This window comes from Gekko japonicus, unplaced genomic scaffold (assembly GCF_001447785.1).
Source record: "Gekko japonicus isolate JY-2015 unplaced genomic scaffold, Gekko_japonicus_V1.1 scaffold281, whole genome shotgun sequence".
Lineage (NCBI taxonomy): Eukaryota > Metazoa > Chordata > Lepidosauria > Squamata > Gekkonidae > Gekko > Gekko japonicus.
In genome coordinates, this window is record NW_015174281.1 from 374,053 (window position 1) to 382,389 (window position 8,337).

An 8,337-nucleotide genomic window follows, 5' to 3' on the forward strand; every position below is an offset into this window, starting at 1 on the left:
GAGGGAAGGTAAGTTGCTTCCTCCCTGCCTCTCCCCACCCCTGCCTGCCTGGGGCCAGGGAGGGCCTTCGCGGGGCTTCCTTGCACTCCCGCCGGCCTTGCAGGTCCACCGCCGGGCCCCTCATGGGGCTCAGCAGTGGAGCTGCAAGGCCGACGGCGGCGGCCGGGGCCGTGGGGGGCGGGGTGTGTGGCCTTATGACACACTTCCGGTGATGTCAGGGGGTGTGGTATATGCTAATGAGTTATGCTAATGAGTTCCCCTAGCTCTTTTTCTACGAAATGACCCCTGGTTACACCCAAAACACACCCCACTCCCAACTATAGGCTATTTACACTACATTGTTTCCCAACTGGGTTACTCTAGGATCCCTGTCACCCTACTGGTCCATTCTAGGATCCTAGCAAGCTATTGTTATGCATCCCCAAGCTAAGTCCTTTTGCAAGTACAGTTCAGGCTCAATACATAACAACAACAAGTCACTCTTCAAGCTGCTCGAAGAATCCAGTGAATTGAGAGTAAGGGGTGGAAATAATTGAAATAAGTAAGCAGTGTGGCAAAGCCACATTTCCAGATCTCCAGAATTGCTTCCGCTTTGCTCATCAGCATCTAGGGTTACCAGGTCTGGGCTGGAAAATACCTGGAGACTTTGGGGGTGGATCCAGGAGAAGGCGGGGTTTGGGGAGGGGAGAGGCCTCAGCATGGTACAATGCCATAGAGTCCACCTTTCAAAGCAGCCATTTTCTCCAGGGCAGCTGATCTCTGTCAGCTGGAAATCAGTTGTAAAAGCAGGAGATCTCCAGGCCCCACCTGGAGGCTGGCAATCCTAATTGTAATAGAGGAAGACGTCCAGGTGCCACCTGGAGGGTGGCAACCCTGGAAGGCAGAACTCAGCTCCGCCATTTTGAAGTCAGAGTTTAGCTCCTCCCCCTTCTCACTAATAAGAAGCATCAATGGGGGAAAATGGCAAGCAAAAAAATGTAGTGCAGATTTGCTATGGCAACACATGGTGCGGCCTACCTCTGTGAGGACAATATTCTGGCTGGTTGAACTGAATTTCCCACAAATGTAACATGAATATAGCAGGGGAAAATAAAGGCTCAAGGGGAAACCAGGGGCCGTCGCTGTTCTATTGTAATTTTGTGTTTAGAATTTCCTTTTTGGCAGCCATAGAAGAACTGAGTAGTCCTTTGCCTAGAGACATTTAGCGTAAACAGTGACTGGCTCATTCCACTGGGATTATGGGCCGATGTATGTATGAAGGGGTAGAAATTCTGACTGTTCAGGGACAATGAGCTGTAACCGGTAGGGAGCCAGCTGTCTTGTTAGAACTCTCCACAAAGCTGGAAAGAAAACTTGGGCGGGGGGGGGGGGGGGGGGGGGGCGAGAGACTCTGAAAGGAAGAGGAAAACGGATATGGATGTCTGCACACAATTTGGATTAAATCCCAGCAGAAATGTTGAGTTAAAGGAGGAGGCTGAAGTTGGTTCCTTGTTAGTAACGAATGTAATAATGTATCGTTTGCGGTGGTCCCAGGGGTCATTTCGTAGAAAAAGAGCTAGGGGAACTCATTAGCATAACTCATTAGCATATGCCACACCCCCTGACATCAGGGGCCCGGCGGTGGACCTGCAAGGACAGCGGGAGTGAGAGGAAGCCCCGCGAAGGCCCTCCCTGGCCCCAGGCAGTCAGGGGTGGGGAGAGGCGGGGAGGAACCAACTTACCCTCCCTCTTCTCCTGCCTCCTCCTGGCTGAATGAGGGCTGGAAGCGGGGCGGACGGAAGCAGGGGGCGGGGCTTTGTCATGTGCCCCACCCCCTGCACCTCACCCGGGGGAACTGCGTTCCCCCGCGTTCCCCCCCCCAAAAATGACCTCTGGGTGGTCCAAATATTTTTTTTGGGGGGTGCAGCCTGGCCCCAGTGTCTGCTTGTGTGATTGTCCTAGGGGCACTGCACTTTGGAGCAGCTGGCACCAGAACCGTGCTTTGGACCAGGATACAGCATATGTCCCCTCGAAGGGGAGAGTCCTGTGAATGTGGTCCAGATCTTATTTTGGGGTTCAGAGCTTTCCAACTCACTCTCCTTAGTGTTTCTGAATGACTACACGAATAAGTAACGAATAAGGAATGAATAAGGAAGAGCGAATGAGGAACCAACTTCAGCCTCCTAGTTGAGGGCACTTTCCACTTTCTTTCCGGCACCTACACAACCTGTTTTAGAAATGGCCATTAACCGGAACTGCAGTTTCATGTGCAACCCAATTTTGGTTGAACGAAGCAATCCGGTTAGAACGAGGGATGCCAGCCTCCAGGTAGGGCCTGGGGATCCCCCAGAGTTACAGCTCATCTCCAGACTATGGAGATCAATTCCCCGGCAGAAAATGGATACTTTGGAGGGTGGACTCTCTGGCACTGTACCCCACTGGGGTCCTTGCCCTCCCCCCAGGCTCCATCCCCAACTAGGGTTGCCAAGTGGAACTTACCTTGGCAGCGGGGGACTCCCAGGTGGATCACGGAGTGCGTACGCGCCGCACACACGTCACCAGGAAGTGACGTTATGATGCCGGGCATGCTGGGGGCGGGGCCACGACCATACAAGGGAAAACCATAGAGTTTTCCCTTGTATGGCCGTGGCCCCGCCCACAGCATGCCCGGCGTGCTTGCGTCACTTCCGGATAACGCGCACGTCAGGGAGGAGTTCCCCCCGGGGCCCGATCCAGCGGCGCCGGGGAACAGGCCTCTGGGGCAGGGGTTTCCCCGCCCCCCGGGGGGACTTGGGATTTCTATTCCCAACCTGGATCCAGCAATCCTACTGAGAACTTAAGGCTGAAACAAAAGTATGCCATTGTGTGGCTTTTAAGCAGTGGAGCAGGTGCTTTTGTACTTACAGTGTGACTATTGTTTTCACCTGATGTTTTTATTCTGCTGTACTTGTTTAGATTTTTAGCCTGTGGCTCCATTTTTAATGGGTTGGGTCCCACAGAAACAGGAAAAGTTGCCAACCTCCAGGCGATAGCTGGAGATCTCCTGGGATCTCTGGGTGAAAGATCAGTTCACCTGGAGAAAATGGCCACTCTGTGTAGGCTCTATGGCATTATACCCCACCAAAGTCCCCCCCTTCCCCAAACCCCACCCTCCTCAAGCTCCAGCCCCAAAATCGCCAGGGATTTCTCAGCCCAGAGCTGGTAACCCTAAGAGCCAGTGGGGTGTAGTGCTTAGACCGCTGGACCACAACTGGTGAGACCCAGTTTCATATCCTTGCTTGCCATGAAACCTCCTGGGTGATCTTGGGCCAGCCTTTTACACAGGGTTGTTGCATGGATCAAACAGGGAGGAAGGGGAGAACTACTTATACCACTGCTTTGGGTGTTCCTTGAATAAACAGGAAAAATAGGGCAAAATCATCTCCTTTGATTCATAAACCTTCTTGGGCCAGACCCTATTTGGTCATGCATTACAGTGCTCATGTGAGCAGACCCTGGGAGTCAACAGGCTGCAATAATGTTTGCATCACCCCTTAAAGAAAAAGAGGAGAGAAACATCACGTGTCCCACACAATACGGTGCTCAAAAGAGAATCCACCCCTTCCTTATCAAGGGCTTGTCTCAGTTTGTGTGGGTTACAGAGGCTGGCTTTGGATAATATGGGAGCGCTCGGCCCCTTTTTTATTGCTGCAAAAATTATATAACCTGTCTTGCCAACAAGATGTGTTTGTGTTTGACTGTTAATTAATTAATTAATTAATTAATTAAAGAGACTTATCCGAAAGGGAGACCAGCTGGATGGGAAGGAGTCATCTTGAAGGCCTGGAAAAACACAGAAGGATCAGTGGGTGGTTTGCTACTGACACCTTCCTCCTCTCTTTTTTTCACTTTCGGGTCGAGAACAGCACAGCGGAGGTCAAGTTTTGATTGCCAAAAGCACACAGGAGGGAAAGATTGTATCACCTCTTCCCCCATACCATGCCCTACAATCCGGGTTAGGGTCCCACAGCACAGCGGTTTTCCTATTTAAATAATGCTGGGAGGATCTGTTCACTGGTACCACATCTGGTTTGGTCTCTTTGCGCAAAATGAAAGACAAAACAGGCAACGTTCGAGACAGCACACAATGGCATATTCTCTCCCTGATGATGGTGGCTATCTGTCAGTAATGCAACCAACAATAATTATATATGAAATTTGTATTGGAGGTTCAAATCTCAGCAAACTCAGAAACAGCAACATGAAACACACAAACTTAGTTTGGCTAAGTTTAAGTGGTTTCATTTCTGTGTATTTCCTGTAGTTCAGAGCACTGCCAAAACATAGCAATAAACAAAGGATTGTTGCGTTTTGTGGAAGAAGCGCAAAGCATAACATTACTTTTTTACCATTGTACAATAATCCTCCAAAATATGAACAAAGTTTGAGTCCAGTGGGGCACCTTTAAGACCAACTGAAAAGTACACAGACGGAGAGTGATTTCAGCAAAGCGTACTGTATTCAATCAGGAACAAGACAACTTTGGCCGGCTCACAGGCCGGCTTATATTCCCTCAGAACCCACCACCCAAAACACCCCCCCCCCACTTCCCGATAGGTTATTTACAGTGGCCGAGAGTCCCATTGGCTTCTCGGCCAGGAACCTAGCCCTCTGATTGGAGTGGGCTAGGATCCACCTGGTCCATTGTCTCTAGGAGCGAAGCTTGAGGTTTGTCTCTGGACAAGTCTGGACATGACCGGACTTGTCAGGACTTGATACACTACACCAATAAAGTTTTATTCAAGGTATAAGCTTTCATGTGCAAGCACACTTCTTCAGATATGAAGATACTATCTGAAGTAGCGTTCTTGCACATGAAAGCTTATACCTTGAATAAAACTTTGTTGGTCTTAAAGGTACCTGGACTCAAACTCTGTTCTGCTGTTTCAGACCAGTACGGCTACCCCACCTGAATCTACCTACAAAATTTGGTGTATGGAGCCATGTCTGTGCATGGTGGAAGGTGAACTTAACCTGTTTGGGAACTATCTTAAACTCAAATTACATGTTGCATGAAAATCCATACAGTGCTAAATTAATGGTCTGTTTAGATCGGTTAAAGCCGCTTCTAGTGGGGGATGCCTGGAAAAAGGGAAGCAGCGGGGCACGGGATGCTTTCCTGACACCAAACCAGTCTTCCCCATTGGCTCTCTTCCCTGACACAGTTTCAAACAAGTATAAACATGTATTAAAAACCATGAGGGGGGAACTGGGGCAGAAGCTCTGCATATGAAATGCAAAGAGAAGCCGTGGATAGGGGATTCAAGCATCTACTACTTCTGCCAGGGCTCTTTTTGTAGAAAAAGCCCAGCAGGAACTCATTAGCATAATAGGCCACACCCAACAGCAGAAACTCATTAGCATATTAGGCCACACTCCTGACAGCACAGCTCATTAGCACATTAGGCCGCAACCCCGTGTTACCAGAAGTGTGGTTATCCAGCCACACCCACCTTTCGCTGGTTATTCTGTTTACCTTGTTTGTTGTCAAAACCCAGGGCTTTTTTGTAGCAGGAACTCCTTTGCATGTTAGGCCACACACCCCTAATGTAGCCAATCCTAATGAGTTCCTGCTGTCGGGTGTGGCCTATTATGCTAATGAGTTCCTGCTGGGCGTGGCCAACTCAGGAGCCAGCCGGAACTCCAAAATTCCTGCCCAAAAATAGCCCTGCTTCTGACCATTCCCACAGAAAGTCACTTTTCCCTGAACTAAAATGACAGTTGGGGTACTGTTTCGTACACATGTGTGTACTCTGCTTTAGAATACCTTCAACTTTTAAAATTCTACCTAAGGAACAATTCTGGGAGCAGTCAGACTGCCCCCTAGGGCCATTATTATTATTATTGCAAAGTTAAAAATTACCTCATAGCTTGTAACTGTTCAGAGTTCAAGAATGCATTCTTAATTTTTAGCAGAAGCTGGCTATTGCACCAGCAGCGCAAGATCATTAATTCATGTGCTGTGTGGCAGGTGCTCTGTGAACTGGCTGCCACAGTAGTTGCTTAGTCCTGAGCCAGCAGTGGTGCAATATGAAAACACTGAGAGATCATCCAGTAAGTATCTCTGTCACACACATGCAGAGGCACACTTTTACTGTCCCTTTTGCTCTGCCTTGCATTGCAAGTTCTAGCTCTGGAATGGCAAGCTGCAGTTAATATCTGTTTTACTACCGTTTAGCTGATTGCTTTATATACCAGCAGCAGTGTCTTGAAATTAAGGAAAAGAGAGGGAAAGACCTCTTAGACACAAAGCTTTATTCCCATTTCTCTTAGTACTAGATGGTTTTACTCAAAATATTGCTTCATAGTTCCCCAGGTCAAAGTAGGGTTGCCAAATCGAAATTGGCCGGGAGCGGGGGGCTCCCGGCCGGCGTCCTCTTCGTGCGTGCGCGCATAGCGCGTGCGCCGCGTCACCCGGCAGCCATTTGAGGGGGAAACTCTTTGTTTTCCCCTCAAATGGTGTGGCTCCGCTCCCAGCGTCCGACGTCACTTCCGGGTGATGCGGACGCGGGGGTGGGGTTTCCCCCGGGCCCCGATTCCGCGGGAGCGGGAATCGGGGCTCGAAACCGGGGGGCATTCCGCCCCCCGGGGGCATTTGGCAGCCCTAGGTCAAAGGGAAAGTCTTTTAGAAAAAGAGGTTTTTATACTCCACTTTTCTCTACCTCAAGGAGTCTCAAAGCGGTTTACAATCACATTCCCTTTCACTCCCCACAACAGTTACCTTGTGAGCAGGGCTTTTTTTGTAGAAAAAGCCCAGCAGGAACTCATTAGCATAATAGACCACACCCAAGAGTAGAAACTCATTAGCCTGTTAGGCCACACCCATGCCTTCCCTTGGCTTGCCCAGGAGCCCCGTGGCTGTGGGGAGCCCAGGCAAACCAGCCCTTGGACAGACCAATCCTAATGAGTTCCTGCTGTTGGGTGTGGCCTATTATGCTAATGAGTTCCTGCTGGGCGTAGCCAACTCAGGAGCCAGCCGGAACTCCGTTCCTGTGCGTTCCTGCCCCAAAATAGCCCTGCTTGTGAGGTAGGTGGGGCTGAGAGAGCTCTGAGAGAACTGTGACTGGCCCAAGGTTACCCAGCAGGTTTTGTGTGGAGGAGTGGGGGAATCAGACCCGGTTCTCTAGATTAGAGTCTGCCACTCTTAACCACTACAGCACCTTGGCTTTCAGGGGGAGTTTCCTTGTGAGAAAGTAGTAACACTCAGGGCTCTAGTCGGGGGGGAGCTCTCAGGTACGGAGCTCCGGAAGAGAACCTCTAGGGGGCGGGGCGGTCACGTGGTGAAGCCCCGCCCCCTTCTTTACCCCGCCCTCTGCTTCGATCCTCATTCCGTTTGGGAATGAGGATGAAGCAGGAGGGTAAGTAGCCGGGCCTTCTGACACACTTCCGGTGATGTCAGGGGGTGTGGCCTTCTGTCACTTCCGGTGATGTCAGGGGGCGTGGCATATGCAAATAAGTTATGCTAATGAGTTATGCTAATGAGCTCCGGCAGCTCTTTTTCTACAACAAGACCCCTGGTAACACTTCTTACATTGTTTTGATATCTGTATACTTACAGACAGACCATTCACTGAGCATGACAGAGCAAGCAAACACCCAGACAGACAGTGCTGGTATTTTGCATCAGTTTTCCCCACTGTCAATCATATGCTTAGAGCTTCTCACTGAGCCAGGAGATCCAGATTTCAGACTCTCTTCTCCAAATTGTTCTTCCCCTCATACACACTCATATATACAGCCAAAGGCAGGACATTCGTCTCAGCTCCTACCTCACTGCTATGTGTGCTTAGTATGTAGTAGCCACCAGCCCTCAAAAGCTATTGAGCAAACATCTTCTAGCCCAGGAAGGATCATTCTCAAAGGTCACTATATTCTCCAGATGCTGGTTTGGGAGCCAGAACCATATTTTGCCAAACAGAAGGATTCCTACAAGGTGTTCAGGCTCAAACTCTATGATACTGTTGGTGATATTTTTCCAGGCTCTACCCCCAAATCTCCCGTTTCCCAACCTGGATCTGGCAACCCTACCAGCGCATCCCACACCAGTGGCCAGAGGGAACCTGGCATCCCTACGCAGTTCTAATCTGAACTAAGCTGTGTGCCTGGAAATAAGTTTTACCCTTGAAACTTCTCGATCATGTCTGGTTGACAGGACAGGGGCAGACATGGGGGCGGGGCTGCTGAGAGCCACCATGGGCCCCTCCTGGACAAAGATTCCATCTCCCCCCCTCCCACATTATGACCTTGATCCAAACCAAATATAACAAAACGAATAAATCACTTGGCTTGCTGTTACCATGAATCTACAGTGATTTTTGA